Below are 22,811 nucleotides of genomic sequence, written 5' to 3'. Positions count from 1 at the left end.
GTAGTTTGCAACATTTAGGGATGTAGAATAAACTAATAGAATAAAAAAGGTGATTCTGATTGGGATTTGTAATGTAGTATATAACATCTGGGACTACAAACTGATACTTGTCAGTTATTTGTGTGCTGCAAGGTGGATACACACATTCACATAAACCTTAACCAAGCTATTACAGCTTTTCAATAAGAGAGTCATTTGGAAGGAATGAAAAGCTTTGATGTTTTATTGAAAACAGCTCTGTTTCGAAAGAGCCTTCCCTGAGGATCTAGCAAACAAAATTAACATCAAGCATACTTCCATGGCAAGCATTTTTTTTGCCCCATAATGTATATAGCTATAAGTACATAGGTCCACAGCATTTTAAAATTTGAATTCAAAATGCCACTTGCAGTTCAAGACTGTGGAAAAGAGCATTTGATAACCATGATCCTCGTGGGGAACCCTTGTTCACACTGACAAGAGATTTTCAAGTGTGTAAAGAAAATCACTCATTCTACAGTCTGATAGCCAGCTAAATAACTTGTGTTAAGCTTTATGCCTCAGGAAAATTTCTACTAAAATAATGGGGGTTTTAAGCGCTCTTAGGACTTTCATTAAAGTTTTGTGATTGTTGCTAACACCAGACAAGCACAGAATACTGAGGCCATGGCTTCACATCTTAACTCTGCATCTTTGCCCTGTCATATCAGCCTTCCAAGCTGTGTTGCATCAGTGAGCCTTTGTAAAAAGAGGTTTGAAGAGATTTCATATCACATTTCTGATGCATGTAGAACAAAATGTATTATTTGTTGCAATGTAGTGTTACTTAATCTATCGTGGAGCTTCTTGGTAAAATGATCTTTTGACAACAAGATTTGAACATACTTTAAATAGCAAAATATGTTTATCTTTTATGGATACTGTGTATAGTGGACTTGCAGCATCTTTCCTGCCATTCTCTTGGTTTGGATACTGTAAATCAGTGAACCACAGTCAGAATAATCCCCTCAGTTTTGGATTAGGACTGGAGACAGTCAGTGGCTGACACACCTTTGCTTGAGCTGGAGCCGTGCCTGTGGAAAGATTTCCACTGGATAAAATCACAGAAGTTAATCTGTTCCCCCTTGCAGTAGCAGCCAGCTCTGTTCCAAAAATAACTAGCCATTTTCTGTATCGCAGGTAAAGCTCAGTTGTGAAAATAGGAAGTAGCTGACTTTTGCCATGGAACATTTATAATGAAAATGTGCAGTCAAAAGAAGCATTTGGCAGAGTTAAAGGCACGTGAGGAAAGATAAATTTAAAAATTCAGTGCAGTATTATAAGGATTTATGGAAGAACACCAGTATTACCCTCTTACACATCTGTCCAGTTTTCCTGTTTGCTCAATGTCATTTTGGATATTGGTTTATGCAACAATTATGTCTTGTCTTTTCATGTTTTTTTACTCTCCACAGTCTACAAAGGATGGCACACAATCTTGTATAGCTACTGCTCTCTTGTCCCACTCCAATTATATTAATTTCCACTGAATTTTTCTTCAAGACCTTGACTGTGACAAACAGACCATGAAGGTGGACCTGCAGAAAGAAGAAAATCATGCTGCACTGATCCTCCTGCTCTGTTCAGCAGAGAGGAGCTCAAGACCCGCAGAGTTCATCCCAAAACACACCCTACAATTGCAAAAAAATGAGAATCCTGCTAGGCAAAAATGTGTCAAATGACCGAAGAATTGTCACTAGCACAGCTGGAAAACAACAAATCATAATACATGCTGCTTTTCCATTAGAATCTTTATTTTTAGTTCTAAACCCAAGGACTTTGGAATAATCATTCCAGTGAGGTATACAGATCATGAGACTGCGTTTCTGAGGCATTCACTCTACAGATTTAATATATTTAAGAAGAATTTCTTTACTTTGAAAAAAAGAAGCTTTAATTGGAAATAAGACCTGCCCTATTTTTTTTTTTAATTTAACAAAATAAGAACTGTTTCTACAAACAGTATTAGCTCTAAACAGTTTTTAAACTCAAACAAGAGAATATTAAGTAGAGAAATTAATAAAAAGAGGCAGAACACAATCTCCCACTAGCACCATCTTCTAGTGGAGTGAACCAGAAGGTGGCTCTGGGAAGTATATGCTGTTTCCAGGCTCCTTTTTTCCTCACATAATTAATTTCCCATGCCACTGAAAATACACGCTCCTTATTCAGTACATGGTATACCTTCATGGAATGTGTGGAGGCAAACCTGGTTTGGTTATGCACCCTGACACACTCCCTAAAGCAAACAATTGTCATCATAACCAATCAGTTTCGAGTGGAGGATGTCTTGTTGCAATCCAGGTTTACTTTTAAAATATGTCTGGGAGATATTAAAATCAAGGAATCCATCAAGACATTGATTTTACCTCCTACTGTAATTTTCACACAATCAATCTTTCAGTGACCTAGAAGTGATAAATATCTGTTTCTATTTCTTCAAAACACAGGGGTAAGCTACCTTCTCACCTCTTGCAAACATCCCTTTCTGCTTCACAGCTACCAAACACCCTTTTCCATCCTGTGGAGTTTGCTACTTCTGTTTTAGACCGTAATGGTGTCCCTTGTGTCGAAACCAAATTTTTCCTCTGACTGTACCTATCAGTTCAATAAGAGTTAACATATTTCCCTGAACACATATTCATCATCAGATACTGTTTCCTGACAGACAGAAGGTGTGTTGGAACTCGCCTAAGAAATCGTTCCATTGCTTTGTCTTGGTAGGTTATGCTCAACATATGTGGGGTTTTGATACATAAGGACCTGTTGCTGCATGGTGAGGGTAAGAGCAGACCTGAATGACCTCCTTTATATGGCAAAGAGCTGCAATATTTTTGTGTCTATACAAGGACAGAGAATTTAAGATCCCTTGTACTAAGAAAGAATTAATTCATATACGACGAACTGTGTAAGGCTTGTATTTCTGGAACATGGTTTTTCTTGTCATTATCTCTAATTAAAATGTTTGTAAACAGGCAGTATTTTTGTGTAATGTGGCATGCAATGTGTGCTTGGGGAATTTTTTTTAGCCAAACTAGTCTCCATAACTTTATGTGAGACAGCAGGGAGATGAAGTCCTTCCAAAGTAATGGAATTTTTGAAGACTTTGCCGTAAGGAGACTGATAGTGGCTTATCTTACCTATTATACTGGAACAGAAAAAGCTGAACTAAGAAGCTGGACTGGCCCAGAGCCAGCCTGAGAGAAAGGAGACATTGTTAGAGCAGTCTGAGAGAGGACACTTGTGCTCATGGAGCTGCTTACAGATAGGCAGCTTCCAAACAGAGCATGTACAAGAAGATAACAAAGATGGAACTGTTGCAAAAGTTATGGAGTTTTAGGAAGATGGTAATGACAGATGATCCAGAATCCCTTTCCTTTCCTTTCCTTTCCTTTCCTTTCCTTTCCTTTCCTTTCCTTTCCTTTCCTTTCCTTTCCTTTCCTTTCCTTTCCTTTCCTTTCCTTTTCCTTTTCCTTTTCCTTTTCCTTTCCTTTTCCTTTTCCTTTCCTTTTCCTCCCTTCCTCATAAAAACAGAAATTTTATTTGGAAATATATCAGCCTTGAAAGGAAAAAAAACCCCAAAAACTGAAACAAAACCACAACAACAAACCCCCCACCCAAGACCAGAACACTTTCTGACAGCAGTGGAAGGAGCAATGATGAATGAGTAACCAACAGGTTTGTAGGCAGAGCACTGAAAGACTTTGTGGCGTTCACAGCTGTACCTATAACCTGCCATCCCATTCTGCACAGGAGTCCTTTGGCTGTGAAATGAGACTTGGGACACTTGCCTCCCTGAACTATCCAATATTTATACAAAGTGAAACAGCTGCAAGGAGTCAGGGGCTCACAGAGGACAGGGGAGGAGTCACCCAATGTCCTGGTGTGAATTCATTACTATCAAATAGTGAGATAACATTTGAGTATCAGAACCTAAATGATGTGAGAGAACAGTTTGCTCATGTTACTCTGAGATGCCAATTGACAGCTCTGCTTAGGGCAGACTACAAGAAACTTTGAATTAGCAAAATATTGACTCAAGCTTCAGCTTCCAAGGGGTCTGGTAGTGTATATCTAGCAACTCATAATGGAGGATCTTGGTAAATAAGTCCCTGACAGGTGAAGGCAGAATAGAAGTAGACTTGCTAATGCAGTTTTGACATGAAATCAAGTGTTTAATAATAAAAGCTATATATACTGAATGTGTGGGGAGGGTGGAAATTAGGAAAAGGATGACTGAAATAATTTTTGTGGGTTTATGTTGTCAAAGCTATTCTTAGCACTAATTAATTTCAGTAAAACAGGAAAGACACTTGTAAACAGACTGGACCAAGGAGTTCTGCCAGATAGAGAGATAATAGTATTATGTAGGTGTATGTCTGACACCGCTGGAAAGAAAACATTTCAGCAGCTAGAAGGCCCCTCTTTTACCATACTGTAAGTTAGCAAAAAATATTCATCCTGTTCTTCCCAAGTGCTCAGTTGAGGTCCAAGGTACGATGGAGAACCTTGTGAAATTATAATGCTTTTTGTATGTAAAGCAAATAAATTATAATGCAAGAAAACACTCTTGTTAAACTTGTCTAGGAGTTGTACACAGGAATTGCCGAGTTTATGAAATGCTGGCAGTAATTTTTGTTCTTTGTACAGCCACATTGTCAAAGTCATCAATCCTCACTGCTGTTAATACCCTTACAGCACTAACTGAACATTCAGAGTGCTTCCCTTGCATTTCCAGTTCTAAATGAAGACTGATAAAGTGTTAGTTCAAGCTTTTAATTTTTTTTCTCTTTTTAACCATATAGCTTGATACATTGTAAACAAATGTACAGAGTAGAACATTATTTGATTTAATTAGTATTTGGCAGAGCACACTCAGATACATTTTTAGCTAGCACTGACTTAAGCAAATACACTTGATTTTATTTCATTATTGTTTTTCATTACTATTTAATGATTTACAGTTCAATTTACCCTAATTTTGATTTGCATTGTTATTAATCATCTTTATTACTTGAATATATTTGGACTCCATGGCATGAAAACAGCATTTAAATTTTGCTTGGAATTTGCTTTTCCTTGGCAATAAACAATAAAATAAGGGCAATCCTCATCTAACTTTCTTATTTTTATGTCTAATTTTATTATTCAGCCTTATCTTAATTTGAAGAAGAATAAAATAACTAATGTTACGGAGAAGTCACAGTGTACCTTCCTCCTACTGTGTGCTTTCAAAGTTTAAACAAATAATTTAAGTATTACTGTATCTATTCTTTTTACATTTCCTCTTGAACATAAAAGCTATTTCACAAGTGAGTGATGAACCTTTCTGACTTCAGATTCAGTTTAGAGAATCCCAACTTTCCCACTGCAGTGTTTCTTGAGAGAGGAAGAAGGGCTTCTAGAGTCTCGAATTCAGATCCCATCTCTGCTTTTTCACCAATAATCAATTATGTTATAGAAAAAGAAGTGCTAGCTCTGAAGAGCTTCCAGAATAATAGCCTTGAAGCAGAAAGGCAAGCAGGATTACAAGTCTGCTCTAGGATCAGGCAAGGATCAGTCATTGAATGCATTGTTTTCTCATTCTCCCCCCAGCCCTTCTGCTTTTTCTGAAAGAAAATGGAGGGGCTTACAGCTGGTAGAATAGAGCACATATTTTGAGGGAAAATATATACCTCTTGTTCTCATTTAACTAAGTAATTCTTGATATAGTAAGCTACAGAAATGTAATTGTGTGTGAAAATTTTGCAGTGTTCCCAAGATAATCGTACAATAACCTGACATAAATGCAACAAATCACATGCAAATAACAAACCCTCCTATGACATCATCTTCTTGGAAGGATATTTCTCCTCAGACAGGGAACAGCCTCAGAATAAAACAGAGACAGGTTCTTTCAACCTCAAACAGAAAAGCAAATAGAAACCATTCTAATAACCCCGAGCCAGATAAAGAGTCTTCATCCAGCCATTCAGATTCAGGCTGATCCTGGGAGGAGTTTTCTTGGATCCAGCAGTGCTGTTTGTATGACTGAGTGCTCAGCCATGCCAGCAGGTACTACACAACTCTGTCTAAGACCTGACTATAACTTTGTCAGAAATAAGAAATCCAGAGGGATCTTGAGAAATGAACACATGCAAACATCAAGAGGTTTAACAAGGTGGAGTACAAGGTGCTGTACCTGGGTCAGGGCAACCCCGGTATCAACACAGGCTGGGGATGAACAGAATGGGAGCAGCCCTGCTGGGAAGGACTTGGGGGTGCTGCTGGATGAGAGGCTGGACGTGAGCCAGCCATGGGCACTCCCAGCCCAAAAATCCAGCTGTGTCCTGGGCTGCATCCAAAGCAGTGTGGGCAGCAGGGCCAGGGAGGGGATTGCTCTGCTCTGCTCTGGTGAGAGTCCACCTGCAGTGCTGTGTGCAGCTCTGGGGTCCCCAGCAGGAAGAGCAGGGAACTGTTGGAGAAAGTGCAGAGGAGGGAAACCAAGATGATCAGAGGAACTCTCCAGTGAGGAAAGGCTGAGAGAACTGCAATTGTCCAGCCTGGACAAGAGAAGGCTCCCAGGTGATTGTGCTGCAGCCCTTCAGCACCTAAAGGAGGACTACAAGAAATCTGAAGGGGAACTCTCCACAAAGGCTTGTGAACATACAACAGGAGGTAAGGTCTTCAAACTGAGAGTAGGATTAGATTAGCCATTGCGAAGGAATTCTCTGCTGTGAAGGTGGAAGGCACTGGAACAGGCTGCCCAGAGAAGTTGTGGGTGTCCCTTCCCTGGAAGTGTTCAAGGTCAGGTTGGGTAGGGCTGTGACCAGCCTGAGTGAGCAGAAGATGTCACTGTCCACAGCAGGGCAGTAGGAAGTGGATGATCTTTAAGGTCCCTTCCAATCCAAACCATTCTATGATTTCACGGTTCTATGATTCTAAGTTTAACAATTGTCAGAATGAGTAATTTCTTTCCTACCACACTGCAGATTACCACACAGGACATTCTAGTTCAGAGGTCAAGAACATCCAAAGTATTTTGCCAGTGTGGTACAATGTATTCCTTTTTTTTATCAGTATGTGTTCTGCAGGAGAGTGTTCACCATTTCTACATGAAATGAAATAAAAGAAGTGGTTTTTAAAGGTCTGTTGTAGAAAAAGATAACTACTAGTGGGCCAAACACTGCATGAATCATTAGTGTTTCTGAACCTGCATGTCTCCTCTATAGTAACCATCCACTTTTAACAATGAAGCAGAATATATAAAGCAAAAAATACTTTCAATAAAACAGTGTTATGAAGGTGGATGTGCTATTGAGAACTTGTTTTTACTATTTAGTCCAATATACTTCTCACTGGGTGTCAAATTACTTTCAGGTTAAAATTACTAGCTTTTATTTTTTTCTTTTTTTTAATTGGTGCAAGAAGTTTGTGCTTTTTTTAGGTAAGAAGATTTTAATGCAGAACATCATAAGAATGATATTGGCTATTTGTGACCTAATTTATACATCTGTAAATGGAGCAAGGGATAGAGTTCTTCTTCAGCTCCTTTTTTTTTTTCCACTTGTTTACACAGATTAGAAAGTCAACGCAGCTCATTTTCCAAAAAAATGAAGCAGCCTCATCAGCGTCAGAGATTGTAACAACTTATGGGGAATTAGGTGAAAAGTTACCTTAGCTGCTGGCATGACCCTAGCTGGGTTATAAATGAACTGCGAGACTGGAGATTGACTCTAGAAATACAGGAACAAGACTGGTGTGTTTCCCATCCGAGGCATGCAGGCAGCTTTACCAACTGACAAACAAAACTTTCAGAGCCTACATTGTTGTAGAATAAATGTGAGTGTATTGTTTGTACAAAATAATAAACTACCTACATGATATGGGCATACATCTATACTGTCTGAGTGAAAGAAAGTGAGAGTATAGGGGAAGGAAATGGATGAGAAATAGAGTTCTTGTCATCTTTCTCTATCAGTAGCTAACCTAGCAAGAAAACAGTTATGTAATTCTATCAAGGTTGGTTGACAGTGAATTGGTACTATCAGAAGAAAGACTTTATGTTTCAGAGGTGTGCTTGGGTTGTAGCAGTCCTCCACTCAAATCCCAGGGCAGTCCAATTTAAATGCCACACCTTGCTCACAGGTATGTACAGAAGTCTCAGGGGTATGTGTAAAACTGGCATTTACCTCAAATCTTCCTAATACCTTAGAACTGAATTCTGAACCAGGCAAATATTCCATCTGCAGGCTCACAAATGCCAATAACCCACAGGTAGAGTGGAGATAATTTTCCATGACCCAGGCCTCTGCACAGCTATGAGACAGAGCCCTCAATGTTGAAACATAGAAGGACAGTTTTGTTCTCCTTTCTGGCATGGTAACAGGAGGAGAGAGTTTCACTGGTTAGGTAAATATAGCCGATAATTTTGCTTGAATTAAAGAGGAGACCTACTCTTGAATTCTCTGGATATGAATAAGTAATGGCCAGCTGTTTCCAAATATAATTCAAAGCATTGTCTTGTATCAACAAGTTTGTATGAGGTGATGAGAAAAAAAAGTTCTGTTTTTATCAAAGTTTCTGTGCCAGTTCGTTCATCTATCCATATTTGTGTACACAAGGAGGACACAATGCATGAACACTAAACTAACTCTTAATAGACAGATACAGTAATTTCCATTAGCATTCTGGTAGAATGGAATTCAAATACTTTTTTTTTTTTTTTGTTAACTTCTTTGGCAACTGTGCCAAATGAAGAAAACTGTGGATGTTTTCAGACTGATTATGTTAATGGCTCATTTTCAGGATCTGTATCTGGAGTATCAAGACAATGTGAGTCAGGGATGGTTACATGTTTGCACACTGTATAAAATAAAATTAAGGTGGGTGAAGTTTTCAATTATTTAAAAAAAAATAGGGAGTTATTTGCAATGACAATAAAGGTTTGCCCATAAGAGGGACTGATATCTTATTTACCTGTGCAATTTATGCTATAATCATAGGAGAATGTCCGAGATTAATTACATAAGCATGGCAAGCATCATGGACTCATTGCAAAGTTTGTGCCATGGCATTCTGATTGTGCTATGAATTCTTCATGTCACTAGATAGTGGGAAAAGTACATGTAATAATATAACCATAAGTTATATACTGTTGCAGAAGAAGTGAAGATTAGAGTGTCTCATGCATCTGTCTCAAGGGAAGAAAGTAAAATTACTTTGTGAATCCTCTCTACTTGCAGTCTTGGCACAAGCGTCTAGAGGAATGTTGGAAAAACCTTCTGTAAGTGTGACTCACTCTATGGGCAAAAGGGAAAGGGCAAGCAAAGTGATGCTAAAAATCACATATTTAAGAGAAAAGGAAGAAAAATTATTAAAAGACAGAGAGCTAAGCACAAAAGACATCATACCACTGTGGGCAGTAAAACTGAGGAAAATCAGTGTGATTAAAGGTGCATCAATAAGTCTGAATGTAATTACATTGTGAGCTGCTGGGATTACAGATTAAGGGAATGTTTGAAGGCATTTGATTTTTGCAGAGAAAACTTTAAATTTCAAAATCTATTTTAGAGCAATTCAGTGTTAGTCAAGATCATTGATTCAACTGAAGTTATTCATAGACTAATAACAGAACATCTGTGAGGTGCCATATACCCACTTATTACATATAATTCTGTGAAAAAAATGAATATTTAATTTGTATTGAAATAAATTGAAGTTGTGAATTTTGCCTCTCATGGAATTGATTTCTGTCTGAAAAAGCACTGTGACATTCACCTTCACTATTGTAAATGTTTGTGAAAGAAATCTATAGACAGTTGTGCAGTGAATACTACATCTCTGTTATAATCTGGGGGATAATATATGATAATTAAAATGTTTTATTATCTTAAGAGAAGAAATGACTCATTATTGGCACACAGTCACACCAGGTTATATATATGCTGCTTTTCTAAATGTTATTAAAACAGAATGATTCACTGTGAGGCTTCAAGGACCACCTCAGTGCCACCTGGTTCTCACAGGAAGAACACTAGCAAGAGAGGGGGATTTTTTTCTGGATTTTTCACCTACAGCATCACCTCACAGAACTCTGCACTTCTGGCAGTTCTGGTTGAAAAACTTGCCAAACAGAGAAGTCAAAAAATTTATTGATTTAGAGGGATGGAAATTCTGAAAAAAAAATAAAGACTGAAAACCAGTTGCCAAAACACTGGCTTACTTAGATTTGTTTTTCTAGGAAGATTTTGTTGAGATTAGCCACAATTTTTCATGGTTAGGCTTCTCAAAAGAAAAGCCAGTCAAAAGCAGATGACATCTTAGATAGTTTTGATAGAATTTAGGTCATATGAATTTGTCCCTAAAAGACTCCATGTTAGATTGGAATGTATAAATTTTTTTCATGTCATATGAGATTTTGTTTTGATGTACATTTTTATCTTTGTATTTTTGATTTTTTAATGTTCTGTTTATTTTTATTTTAAAATCCAGCATATAAACCCAGGTCTCAAACCTGTGACAGTAGGTAAAAAATTCTGTGTTAAATGTTTTCGAAACTCATATAAGAGCCTCACCACAATAATTAACACTATGTCTGAATTTCCTGAAGCTCATTTAAGAAAGGTAAAACTCACTAAGAATTATTGAAGAGAATGGAATCAGGAAATTATCATAAGCCTACTTAGTAAATAAAATACATCCAGCAAACTATTTAATACATTAACTGATTTAATTTATTAAGTAACTAAACTGGGCAACATGTTTGTGCACTGGCCATTACATGGTTTTGAGTGCTAAAGAATGGTTACAATCTGGTTCATCAATATTTAACTCACATTCGGATAAAATCTGGGCTGCCTGATATCTTCATGACAATCTTCTGTGCTATAAATATTGTATGTCTTACTAAAGACTCAAGATCTTTCCCTAAAGATATTTATGTGACAGTTCAGCTGTGTGACATCATCACTTTTCATGTCCTTTATCCTTCATTTTTGTTTCTCAGTGTGATCTGAACATTTAAGTATTTTTAGGTAAGTCAGACCTCTCCTGTCCCTAAAGGTAACAGTCTTCATTAGACTGGGTTAATTTAAAAGAAAAAACAAATCTAAGTATCTTCTTCAAAGCGATGTGCTGAGTTATCAAGAGCTATTCCACTGTAACCTGCCAGACACATTATAAGCCAAGGACATGCAAGTGACAAGCAGCTATCAGACAAGACCTTCAGCTGAAAATGTCTTCAAAGGCCACATACTTTGTAAATTATATTTTAGAAGGTGCTTTTAAATGTTAACCAGTAATGGCATCCACGGCCCAAAAATGCCCTATTATGCTATTACGGAGATTTATAAGCAACTGAACAGATATATACTAAATACATTCACTACATTGGCAAGTACCTTTTCTTCTAATTTGAGACAGACAGGCTCAAACTTTTAACTTAGTAATACCTCTCCTCAAACCTTCAGCTGGGTTTTGGGATAGTCAGAAATGTTCTAGCATGAAAAAGAGAATGTATAAAAGCTCTTGGAGCAGGAGCCAAGTTCAGAATTTGATTCATTAAATGAAACTCTTCTCTGAGCTATAAGACTTTTGCAATGTTAGGCAATTAACTGGATTTTCTCTTGGTTCTTGTGCCAGCAACAAACAGTAGTCAGCACACTTCTAATTACAGACTGCTGTAAGACAGAAACCAAATGCAGATTCAGATAGATTTACATACTGAATGAAGCTCTTTTTGCATTTTGATAGTTCTTGCCTCGGAGTTTGTTTTATTTCTTCTTTACCCCTCAGCACATTATGATTTCTGTGCTTACATGATTTTATTATCACCTCTTTGCTCCAACACACTTCAGTTAACAGGAACAACATCAGCCCATGGAACCTGGACAGTTTCTGAGTGGGTTTCCCTGTGGTCAGCTGGCCTCCCACCTCCACCTCAGGACCAGGCACCATTACAACAACCCCCCCACCCCACATTCTATGGCAGGAAAGCTCAGGTGCACAGCTGAGATGAAGCCTGAAGAAGGATTCAGCAGGTGCTGACCTCAGCACATGGGGAACCACCTTCCACAAGATGCTACATCATGTCTCAGCATCAAGAACATGCAAAAGTGCACTATTTGTATTTCTGAACTTGCCAATGCCAACCAAAAAGAGAAATCAGGAAATGCCATGGGAGTAGTCATTGCCCTGCTCTTTGCATCCAAATTCAGAAACAAAGGCTTATGAAAATATTTTCAAGAATGTTTCTACATCTTTGCTCTAAAAAGCCTGAAAAGCCAAAAAAAGCCATCCACATTGCTAATTACCTACTAAACTGCAAGCACTTCTATACAAACTGCTAGTTGTTGCTTTTGTGGAAAACACAGTTTAAATAAAATGTGACATATTTTTGTGTTGAGAAATACAAAATAGGAGGGAAGCAATCCCTCCCATACTATGCACAGCTACATACACAGGTCTTCTGTGGCTCTGACATACAGAAATCACAGAGGGATATCAGAGCAATCACAAACTTATAATAAATACACTTTGCCCAAAAGTTACATCTTCAAGCAATCCTAGTGAAATTTCCCCCAAAAATATTGAAAGATGTGTAGAGATTTTTGAGCTATTAATGGATATATGGTGTCTTTACAGATAGAGTGTATTAAACATCATTCACATTTTGGGAGATTCTTCAGGACACTCAGCTTCAACTGCTCAGCATGTTGAAGTTGCCTGCTGCTGTACAGGGAGCTGGGTCAGGCAGCAGTAGAAACAATTTTTACTCTTGCAAGTCTCAGCTAATTCACAGTCCCTCAAGTCCTGCAGTTCATTCTCCTTAAGAGCACAATGGCTTTTGGAACACAAGTTAAATCATATTTGGATTTATTATTTCTTAATATTACATGTGTTAACTATTATATTTTTCCTTACTGCAGTGTCTTTAGAGGCATTCCTTGTGATTCTGAATACACTTTAAGTCTTCACATATTTTCATATGCAATAAAAATTCATTAAAGAACGAATTAAAAAAAGCAAAATCTCACTTTCATATGCTTTTCAGTTTAATTGGAATTGCATTCTCTATTGTCATAGACTCATAGAATGGTTTGGATTGGAAGGGACCTTAAAGATCATCCACTTCCTACTGCCCTGCTGTGGACAGTGACATCTTCTGCTCACTCAGGCTGGTCACAGCCCTACGCAACCTGACCTTGAACACTTCCAGGGAAGGGACACCCACAACTTCTCTGGGCAGCCTGTTCCAGTGCCTTCCACCTTCACAGCAGAGAATTCCTTCGCAATGGCTAATCTAATCCTACTCTCAGTTTGAAGACCTTACCTCCTGTTGTATGTTCACAAGCCTTTGTGGAGAGTTCCCCTTCAGATTTCTTGTAGTCCTCCTTTAGGTGCTGAAGGGCTGCAGCACAATCACCTGGGAGCCTTCTCTTGTCCAGGCTGGACAATTGCAGTTCTCTCAGCCTTTCCTCACAGGAGAGTTGTTCCATTCCTCCAACCATCTTGGTGGCCCTTCTCTGGACTTAATCTATTTAATCAATGTCTTCCTGTGCTGAGGATGTTGTTGCTCTTCTTGCCTACTCCTTATAAAAATACATTAGTATTATTAAAATTGATTGTACCAGAATTACTATGGAGTAATTATCATGCTATTATCATGCTTCCTCTTTCAAAAGCTTTTTTGTGCTTTCTCACAGCTCCTGCCTTTTGATAATCCTTTTCCAACTTTCAGTCAGAGGCCTAGCCAGTGGGGCTTTTTTCATTCCCATTTTCAAAGCCTATGTTTTAAAGGCTCATATGAAACCCCGTCACCACAGCTTCCTTACAAAGCAATGGAGATCTGGATGGAATTGCTGGAATAGATGCTACTACCTTTCATCAGTACTTTGCATTATTTTATTCTTCGTTAGAATATTACTTCTTCTTTGTCTTTGTCTTGTCATCATTGTTATTTTATTTTTATTATTAATGTTATTTTGTTGTTGTTATTGTAATTCTTATCACCATCAACATTATTATCGTTATTATTATTATTACCTCAATGTTTCTGAATATGAAGAATTTTCAAGTAAATACAGTCGATCCAACAATGCTAAATAATTTAAATTCATGCTTATCCAGAATAGCAGTGTGGAAAACTGTAAGTGGGAGTTAAGTGACGAGTGCATAACTAGGTGCAAATTGATTGCATATTTATACAAAGCAGAAAAAAAAGTTTCAAGGAGACTATCAATATTTAAATGCCATAACTGCCAAATAATCATTAGTAATTTTCTGTCAGATAAAGTATAGGAGTGCATTTTTGACAGTGTCTCTTGGATTAATCTATATTTAGCCAGGATGTAAAAGTAATATTTCATGAAGACTAGAAGCTTTTTCACAGAGTTGTATCCATGAGTACAATAGAATGGGGTCTAGGGAGAACAAAAACTGTCTTCCAGAAGTTCTGGGTTTTGGGATGAAGCCAGGAGGACCTAAGAGCCTTATGAAATACTATGCCTAGACACATAATTCAGCAGTGTAAATGACACGATGAGGGCTAGACACATATGTTAGGTCCAGCAGTGCTGAGCTTTCCTATGCCTAAATCTCCACTCTTGATCTATCAGCTTAATAAACCTGACTTTGAATGCCTCAAAATAGCTTTGAAAATGGAAGGAAGCATTAGAACATCACCTCCATAAGAAGGAATATATCTCTGGGATAGTTTATTGAACAGATGCCAATTTCTGCTAGTGAACTAGAAATATATTCTAATCCACCATGAAACTGAAGACACAAAAGTAAAACACTATGGTGTAATAACAGAGAAAAAGCAATCAGTCATTGCAGCTATCTAAATTGATGTCCTTTCATTATCATGAAGACTGTTTCTAAAATGTGTAGGGCGTATAACATAAAAGGAAAGATAATGACCCTGCAGCAAAGCCTTCATGGAAAGATGACAGAAACTTTTGCCACTTAGTCACTTCTGAAGTTCAGAGGTCTGTTTTATTCCAAGTCTTTCTACGGCACACGTCTCTTAGGTGCAAATATATTTGTACTATGCCTGTCCTGCTGAGACCCAGCAAGATGAATACTAAGAGGACCAAAAGTGACTAATGAACACTGAGAACACCAAGCTTAAGGATTTAAATCAGGGATTTCTGAAATAGATTTGTTTTTTAATTTTGAATTCTCAGCTCGTGTAGCTACTCCATTCATTACAAATGTTAATAACCATGGCACTGAAATTAAAAAAAAAAAAAAAAAAAAGAATGGGAAGAAAAATGTAGCATTTAAAAATTATTTGGTGCCTCCTGCATATTCTTAGCTCCTCTTCTTGGAAAACCAGCTTAAAATTTTTCAAATTAAGACATAGAAATGTTTTTATCTCTTGGTCCAAGCTACTGCCCAACATAACAGGAGAAATCTCTGACCAGAGAAAGAGAAGATTCTGGATTTCCTAAGCCTAAGCCTGCTCCAGTATCAGAGCCAAGGGATGACTGTGTAACCGTTTGCAGACTTTTAGGTCTTTATGGTAAAAATAGTGGCAGGTGAAAGATCTACCTTTCTCCGTGAGTGATATCACTCTGCTTAGTGAGACTTTAGAAAAACAACTTAATGTCTTCACATAGCAAAGAGAAGGGGTTTTTTATGTAATAAAGAAACAGTGGCCATAGAAAGGACATGGAAACCAGCTGGCAGTCATCACAGTAGAAACAGAAAACACAGGATTTTGCTTCCAAATTTGAAATTATTCATCTCTCACAGTACCCTACTTTAATGGGTTTTTCAGACCAACAGTAAATTAATCCACCAGTCCATCTACACCATCATATTGTCAAATGAATAGATATGGGAACTGTACACTGTGTTAATTCAATTTAAGAAAAATTAGGATGTGCTTTTTCTAATCACAATTTGTATCCATAAATATTTGTTACCTGTTTTCAGCAGGTCTAAATATATCTTCCTGAATTAATATGATCTATTAGCAGGAATTTTATTCTCTACTTCTATTCCAAGAGTACATTATCCTTATTTCACTTTTCTGACTTGGAAAATAGGATTCTTCTCTTCCACAAATTTCTATGCTCTCTTTGGCTTTTCCTGCCAAAACAGCAGACCCTGCTCTATCTCATCACCCTCCACTGTTGACACTATCTCTTGAGATTTCAGAGGCACAAACTGATGGGTTTTGGTGGTTTTATGTTTTGTTAAGCAGACTTTCTTGTTTTTAACTTTATTCAACTAAGAGTCAAAAAACTCACAGTGAAGAAAACCAAAATGGATAGAGCAGTTTGTTCCCAGCAAGGCCCATGCTCAGTGCCAGAGTCTGGCACAAAGGCTGCTCAGGTCATGTCATCTCGGATGCACAGGGCAATGCTGTGCTGGCTTATGAGCCCAAGGATGCCAGCAGTGTATTGGGTAATGAGAAAAATCCAAGCTCAGGGCTGCAGCAGGTGAGTGTGCTCATGAGCAGGGCTTTGCTGAGCCCCAGGTATAACCAGATGGCAAAACCATGATGGCCAAGGTCTGTAAGATTTTGTCACAGGGGAGAGTAGAGACTGAGGCTGGGATGCAAATACATGAGAGGAAGCTATGGCTGTGTGGGAGCAGAAGACAGGGGTTAGTTACTTGTGATTGCTTGCTGGACTTGATGTAGCAGGGAACATAAAGACAACTCACAGAGAATAACATATCAGACTAGAAATATCACCACATTTTATCCTCCTTTCCCCAGCCATTGCCTCTTCTTCATCCTCTTCTTTCATAATGCCTACTCAGCATCTTTATAATTAATGTTTATTAATCAGTCTGCAAGAATTGAAGCAGATTAAAGAAGATTTAAACTACACACTGTAATAACATTGAAGGAAACCAGAGGGCAAGTAAATGCTTTTAAAAGCTAAATCTGGATGTTGATTAGATATCTGTGTGATCAAGAAGCCATGAAAAAATTAACCTTGTAAAGGTGGAGAATATTAAATTATTTTCTAAAAGTTCACATGTAAATTACTACAAATTGGTTCATTTTAAAGGTATAGTGAATTCTTTGTTGTCTTGAGCACCTTGAAAGTTGTTTATCTCTTCCTGTACAGAACATCTTTGATTAGGCAGTTTGTGTTTGCATGAGTGCTTCTATCTGTGTTAATTTGTGTGCTTATCCATGCTTATGTGTGCATATCAGGTATACACACATGTTCCCACGAGGAATACATGCTACTGGCTTGACCAAGGAAGCTTGACCATGGAACTGCTTCAGCTCTGTTTCTCTCAGGCTACTGGACTCAGTGTCTCCTAAAAAAGGTTACCAAAACCACGTGTACATGAACCAGGTAATTTATCCATACATTAATGCAAGTCTAGAAGTTTAAAATATGTCTGCATGATTAGAAATGACACTTAGACTCAGCAGGAATTTTCCAAGATCAAGTCAATTTGAAGAATATCTATAACAGAGAAGCTTGTGTCACAAGCAAAAATTCCCATTTTAAGACTAAGTGCTGCTGAAACACATCCTTGTGACCACTAAAAATTATTTTGTTTCACCTAACTTACACAGACACTTCCAAATAAAAGAAATCACACAAATGTCCCTCTTTTGCTAATGGGAAAGAATCTACCAATGTGGGAATGTTTGGGAGCCATCTTATTCTACCCAAGGCAAACAAGAGTCCTTGGAAAATGTTAGGTTTCTTGCCCAGTAAGATGCTTTTATGTAGCATTAATATATGCCAATAGCCATGGCATCAGAAGATTGAAACACGGACTTTTTCTTTTTGGGGTTTTAATTTTGTTTATGTACTGGAACCCAGGTGGAGCTATCTGGTAATTTATTTTTAATATCAAAAGATAATTGTCTCCAGAAATTTTCCACAACTAGGCAGGATGTGATAAGAGGTCAGGGTTCTCAGTGTGAAAAAGTCAGACATAACCCAAGACAATGATCTTCAAAAATACGGGTTTAAACAAATGGCTTTCAAAAACCTTCCCATAGGAACCTAGCCTGAAGAACAACATGATACTAGTTTTATTCCTGTCCTTAGGGCAGTTTAGACATCAGTACATATATTCTATTTTTCAGCACTCTTGTGAAAAACTTACCTTGTTTATCTAGAGTGTTCATGGCCCAGAATTTATTTGTGGAAAGCTGTCTAGTTTGTGGCTATCTGCCATTTTGACAGTACTGTATTGAAGGCATTAAGCAAATTACATTAAACAATTTAATAGAAATGGGGAGAACCTGAAAGAAAAAAAAAAGTCTGATAAGGTACTAAGTTTTATGTGTGTAGCTTTTCCCTAAATTTAAATTTTTTTACATGCTTATACAAAACTTGTTATTTGTTATTTAAATTCCAATACCCTTGATTTGGGCTACAAAAATCATGCTTCAGAAAAACAGTGCCATGGCTATGAAATAACTTCCACATATTCCTGCAGTAATGCAGTACTTGTGACAAGAGTGTATAAAATGCCTTTATCTTAGGTTGGCAGTAGTAAAAAGTAAAAATGCTATAGTTCTTTTCTAGACACCAGCTTCTGTTACAACATAAATGAAGCCTGCTGTAACTCAGATCTTGTCAAACTCAGAAGCAAACAGATTGGTTTGCCCTCTATAGTCCCTATTATAAGTCTAAGGTCCTCAATAGCAATACACATTTGAAGTAGATTTTAAAGTATGACTTGAAAGTGATCTTCTCTAAAAGCATTTAACCGATACAGAAAATGAGAGACCAAAATTTTTTTATATAGTCACTATGCAGATCTGCAAAAGAACTGGAAATAGACTCCAGTTCTAGGACCAGTCCCAAGCCCTGCCTTTTAGGTCACACTGCTAAATTTATAGCAAATTATTTTACATAAAAGTCATACTTAGCAATGCAATTGAAATCGCCAAGAGCATTTTCCATGCAGTCCCATTAGCAAACTAAGTGAACATTCTGTCAGCAACTTCTGAACCCACTACCTAATTCCCCTCACATTTGGCAGAGGTGGTGAGATAATTAAGCTTCTATTATCATTATGCTAATGATGAGAGATACTTGTAATTTCTCTGAATGAAGGAAAAGTTCAAACCCGGTTTTACACCTTGAGACTCCTTCAATGTGTTCCTTGTGGCAGAGATGAGTTTTTTAGGTGTTGTCCTCCTGTAAAAGCTCAACACAACCAAATGAGGCAGGCAATGTCTCTCCTTTGCACCACTCAGCAGCCTTCGGCATCACAGAGACAAAACACTGGAGAGGAGCCAGTGTACAGCCAGAAGATTGCAAGGACCTGCTGGAGCAACCAGCTGTGAGTTTAATTGTAAAGCGACTCCTTCAGCCAGATAAAAATTGTCATCCAGACCCCAATTATTCAGATTAAGCCTCTATTAACAGATCCTTGGTGAGGATCTAAATATGCGAGAAACACTATAAAACACTTTACTCTTGAATTATTTCACTGGTTTCTTTTGGACAAGAGTTTTCTTTTGACACCTTCACAAGACATAGTGAAGGTGGACAATGAGGAAAGGAGGAGATAAAGGCAGATATGTAATTGAGAAAACATATAACTTGATGCTTAACATTTTAGAGGTAAAAGGGAAGACTAATAGAGTAACAAATTATTTCATTAATTGAAAACTTTTCATTACATGAAATCAACTTTTCATTACATGAAATTCCAAACCAGTTATTATCACTTAAGGGAAGAATTTTCAGTTTGTCAGATATTTCTGAAACTGATCTTTCCAGGGTGACCTGAAACTTTGGAAAGGAATTCAGTAATTCAGGGACCTGAAATGAATCATGGTCTTTTTGTTTTGTATGTTGGGTGGTTTGGGTGCATTTGGGTTTTTCAATGGAACTTCAAGCAAAGCAGATACTGTCATGATAATCCTGACTAGCTGGGCCCAATCATATCCTCATCTCTGAATTTTACACAGCATTGGGACTCCTTTAGGGGGATGCTGATGAAACAGGTTCCATGGCAAGGTTATACTGGGGGAGGGGGGACTGCAGGGGTTGCCTCTGTGAGGACAGACCAGGGGCTGCCCCTTCCCAGGCAGAACCAGTTCCTGCTGACTTCAAAGCAGACCCTTGGCTCCACAAAGCTCAGTCAGGCTGGTGGCACCTCCAAAAACATTTTTAAAAGGGTAAAAACCACTTCACAGAAGCTGTGAGAATGGAATGATAAAAATGTGAGAGAAACTACCTTATAAGCACAAAGGTTATTCCTGCTTCCAGATTGAAGCAGTTTATGAAGGACTACATCCCCCATGTTGGAGCTGGGGAAAATTAGGAGGAGGAAGGGCAGCAGAGACAAAGTGGTATAAGCTGCCTGCAGCCCCATTCCTCAAAAGCCATTCCACTTGCAGGAGGGAGGAGAAGGAAGAAGAGTCACAAGCAAGGGAGTTGAGCCTGAGAAAAAGGGGAGGTGGAGAAAGGTGGGTTTAGTTTTGTCTTTTAGTTTTGTCTTTGTGTCTTACTAGTCTACTCTAATTGGCAGTAAATTAAATTAATCTTCCCCCCAAGCTGAGCCTGTTTGGCTCATGATGGTAATTGCTGAGTTATCTCCCTGTTTTTATCTTTATCTCACAAGCTTTTTCATCACACTCTTTCCCTTTGTCCTGCTGAGGAGGAAAAGCGAGATAGTGGCTGTAAGGCGGTCTGACAGCCAGTCACTCTCAACCCATCACAGCTGGAATCGTGGGACACCAAAGCATCTAGCACAGGGGAAATCAAGATACAGTAACAAAAATCTTCCTCTGCCATTGGTTATATCTTCTCTCATACACATATTTAAGTTTCTTGAGGCAATAAAAGTAACATTTTGGAATAAATTCTGGAAGAAATAGGAAGGTCCAGGAGTTGACAGTTGCTGCATACCTGTGTCATTTTTTTATTCCAAATGATGTGCTTTTGGCTGAGGTCAACTCCATCATAACCCATTGCTTTCTGGTTGTAGTCTTATAGTGAAATGTAAACATTTCAGACAGATGTCTGGCAGTAAGTTGTCTCTTCAAATATTTCCTAGCTCCTGTGTAGTATCTGTGTGTGGATGTCTCAGATACCCCTGGGATGTCTAGAATGGCACTTGCATTTAGACAACAGCAGTAAACCCCACACAGCCCAAGCAAGTAAGACTCTTGGGAGGAGGCTCAGTCCCTTTTTTCTATGTGATTAAGGTCTAGGCCATTCCTAATTCACCTAAGAATTTGAAAAGGGAACCCATCAAGAAAAAATTTACATTAATAAATGTTTCCTTAAGACTCACATCTTCCTACTGTTAAACTGTCAACTCGGTGTCAGAGGCTTCCCATTCACCAGGATATAATGACTGAATTAATTTTTTCATAATTTTTTGCCAGTTTAGCAAAATTATCACCACTTTCTTTTCCCTTAACCATAAATAAACACCATTCCCATATTTTCCTTCTGTTATCACGGAATTCTTGCCAAGCTTCCTCCACCCCGCCTTTTCTTTTCTTTACTGGCAATTTTTCAAGGGCATTTGAAGACAATGTTGAGAAAAATTATGACTGATCTACTCATGACTTCTATGGCAAAAACTGCTGCATTGCAATTGCATGGGGAGGCAAAGGCTGACAGCCTTTTTATGTTTCGGCAGCAATTTAAGGCTGTTAACCTTGAAGGCAGTGGCAGCTGCTGACCCTTGAAGGCTGAATCCAGTTAGTGCTGAGCCAGAGAGTGAAGGGCTGAGCAGCTTTAGAGCCAGCCAGGTCAGCAGCAGCAGGAGGGCTCAGTGCCCCAAGAGTTTGTTCCCTGACTGATGATTTCTTAAAGCTGCCTGGGCTGAAATATTGATTCAAGCCAAGTAACTTGTTCTTGCTACTTGTTTCAGGTAGCAAAGTAAGGTACCCCATGACTGTACAGCTAATAACTCAATTTAGGAGCTATTCTTGAAGGGCACAAAATGACTCAATTCACCAGGACTTCCCTGGGAGCTGATGGCATTTGGCACTCTGCAGGGTCAAGCTCTAAAAACAAATATAAATGAAAGACTCCTCAGCTGACTGTTCACAAAGTGATGCAGTGAGGATTGGTCTGAAAGATTAAAGTGATAAAGCCAGCTAAAAGTTATGTTGTAATACTGAGTATTTATTGACCTCCGGTGTCTCATAGCTGACAGACATCTGGCAAAATTCTGTAATGGGTAGGTTAATTTCACTGGTAATTTGGCTGAAGTAACACCAGTAAATCCAAATTAATTCCATGGTAAAGCTCTGAAGATACTCAGTTTATGAGACTAAAAGACTTAAGCTACACTCTTCTGTCTTTAACAGGTGATTAGTCCCTTGGACTAAACTTACTGAAAAATCTTCAGTGCTACACTTACTGAAGCCTTTATTATTTGTTCTGGGTCTTTGTTATAGGTTGCCCTTGGAGCTTTCTCTACCTGATTTTAATTAAGAATATATCTGAGCTTGGGAAAGTAATACCTGAAACAAAAAAAGAGATTTGTAATGACAACAGTACAGGAAATATTAATTTGTATTCAGAGCATGGAAGTGATGAGTGTTATTGCTAGCTGGTACCCTTGATACCACAGCCATATTGTTCATCTCTATACAATCCTGGTTCAAGTCCCATTGTCATTGTTGTTATTGCTATTTCTAGGCAAATGCACTTCTGGGTTTTAGATCAGATCTATTTGAAGACTTTACTATTTTCCTCTTTGCCTTCCTCCTTTTTCCCTTCCAAGTGTTGTGATTCCAGTCACTTCAGGGGGAAGGATTTTACTGAAAGGTTATACATTGGCTCCAGGACTCTCTGAGCTGGAATTGTCATCCTGCCAGTCCTGTGCAAATGGGATTT

The sequence above is a fragment of the Pyrgilauda ruficollis genome, unplaced genomic scaffold (genome assembly GCF_017590135.1).
Source record: "Pyrgilauda ruficollis isolate IOZ18807 unplaced genomic scaffold, ASM1759013v1 scaffold28, whole genome shotgun sequence".
In the NCBI taxonomy this organism is placed as follows: domain Eukaryota; kingdom Metazoa; phylum Chordata; class Aves; order Passeriformes; family Passeridae; genus Pyrgilauda; species Pyrgilauda ruficollis.
The sequence above is the reverse complement of the archived record's forward strand: the minus strand, read 5'-3'. Positions refer to the sequence as shown.